The following is a 2,551-nucleotide window of genomic DNA, read 5'->3' on the forward strand; positions in this document are numbered from 1 at the left end:
TCCGACCTTTGCAACCCCATGGACTGTAGTCTACCAGGCTCCTCTGTTCATGGGGTTTTCCAGGCAAGAATACTGGAGTGGGTTGCCATGACCAACCTAGACAGCTTATTAAAAAGCAGAGACATTACTTTACCAACAAAGGTCCCTCTAGTCAAAGCTATAGTTTTTCCAGGAGTCATGTATGGATGTGAGAGTTGGACTATGGAATTGATGCTTTTGAACTGTGGTGTTGGAGAGGACTCTTGAGAGTCCCTTGGACTGCAAGGAGATCCAACCAATCAATCCTAAAGAAATCAGTCCTGAATATTCATTGGAGGGACTGATGCTGAAGGTGAAACTCCAATACTTTGGCCACCTGATGCAAAGAACTGACTCATTGGAAAAGACCCTGATGCTGGGCAAGATTGAAGGTGGGAGAAGGGGACGACAGAGAATGAGATGGTTGGATGGCATCAGCGACGCGATGGACATGAATCTGAGTAAGCTCTGGGAGTTGGTGATAGACAAGGAAGGCTGGGGTGCTACAGTCCATGAGGTTGCAAAGAGTTGGACATGACTGAGCAACTGAATTGACCTGATCTGATCCTTCAATCCTGTCAACAAATCTACAAGTTAATTGCTATTTTAACTTTCATTTTATAGAGAAGGAAACTGTCACTTATCGAGGTTGAAGAACCTGACATCCCACAGTGAGAAAGTGGCAGTGCTGTATTTCTGAGGTCAAACCTGAAACTCAGAACCTCTGTATTTTGCGTTCTTTTACTTTAATATCTGTAAATATATAGAATTCTCCCTTACTTTTGAAATTAAAGAAAAAATCCACATGGGTTTTAGATGTCCATTTCTTCATTGTTTTTCTTTTTTTGACCACTTCATTACTTTTTCACTGGTATTTTAGAGCATTTTTGGCCTGGAAACTTGGCTCTTTTCCAGTTTAGAAAAGTGTCCCATTGCGGCTTGATTACTGCTCTCATGTATTTGCCTAGTTCCTGCCGAAGGAATAGCAATTGCCCCTTTTCTCTGAATTTTGGGAGGCACATCCCTCATTCCAGTCTATGTCATTGATCGGCTTTTCTGTAGCATTGATCTTGTTGAATGAAGAACTTTTCCTTCATTTCCATGGAATTTTCATGGAATTAATTCAAAGGAAATAGTCTCCCAATGTCCAGGACTTCCCTGATGGCTAAGATGGTAAAGTGTCTGCCTACAATGCTGGAGATCCGGATTCAATCCCTGGGTTAGGAAGATCTCCTGGAGAAGGAAATGGCAACCCACTCCAGTATTCTTGCCTGGAAAAACCCATGGACAGAGGAGCCTGATAGGCTACAGTCCATGGGGTTGCAGAGTCGGACACAACTGAGCGACTTCACTTTCTTTCACTTTCTTTAATGTCCAGGAAAGATTACTTTCTGGGAGGAAAAGAATTGCTTTTCTGTGATCACTAAGGAGACACCAGACCTTTATGAGCCTTGTTGGACTGATTTCAAAAGGGGGAGAATGATTGCCACATCTACCTCAAAAGATCAAGAGAAATAAGACATGTAAGTGTACTGTATAAAGTGAAAAGTACATTTTAAACAGTCAATATATTAAGAGTTTATTATTAGAGCTAGAGCCAGAACAATGATCAACACATATAAAACACCATTGCTAAAAACACACTAGGCTAAAAAAAAATAGTCTAGAATTGTCATTTTACAAATAAGAAAACTAGGTTCCAAAGGATTTTTTTTTTAAACTTTACATAATTGTATTAGTTTTGCCAAATATCAAAATGAATCTGCCACAGGTATACATGTGTTCCCCATCCTGAACCCTCCTCCCTCCTCCCTCCCCATACCATCCCTCTGGGTCGTCCCAGTGCACTAGCCCCAAGCATCCAGTATCGTGCATCGAACCTGGACTGGCAACTCGTTTCTTACATGATATTTTACATGTTTCAATGTCATTCTCCCAAATCTTCCCACCCTCTCCCTCTCCCACAGAGTCCATAAGACCGTTCTACACATCAGTGTCTCTTTTGCTGTCTCGTACACCGGGTTATTGTTACCATCTTTCTAAATTCCATATATATGCATTAGTATATTGTATTTATGTTTTTCCTTCTGGCTTACTTCACTCTGTATAATAGGCTCCAGTTTCATCCACCTCATTAGAACTGATTCAAATGTATTCTTTTTAATGGCTGAGTAATACTCCATTGTGTATATGTACCACTGCTTTCTTATCCATTCATCTGCTGATGGACATCTAGGTTGCTTCCATGTCCTGGCTATTATAAACAGTGCTGCGATGAACATTGGGGTACATGTGTCTCTTTCCCTTCTGGTTTCCTCAGTGTGTATGCCCAGCAGTGGGATTGCTGGATCATAAGGCAGTTCTATTTCCAGTTTTTTAAGGAATCTCCACACTGTTCTCCATAGTGGCTGTACTAGTTTGCATTCCCACCAACAGTGTAAGAGGGTTCCCTTTTCTCCACACCCTCTCCAGCATTTATTATTTGTAGACTTTTGGATCGCAGCCATTCTGACTGGTGTGAAATGGTACCTCA

Source organism: Bison bison, unplaced genomic scaffold (genome assembly GCF_000754665.1).
Source record: "Bison bison bison isolate TAMUID 2011002044 unplaced genomic scaffold, Bison_UMD1.0 scf7180017864489, whole genome shotgun sequence".
NCBI classification, from domain to species: Eukaryota; Metazoa; Chordata; class Mammalia; order Artiodactyla; family Bovidae; genus Bison; species Bison bison.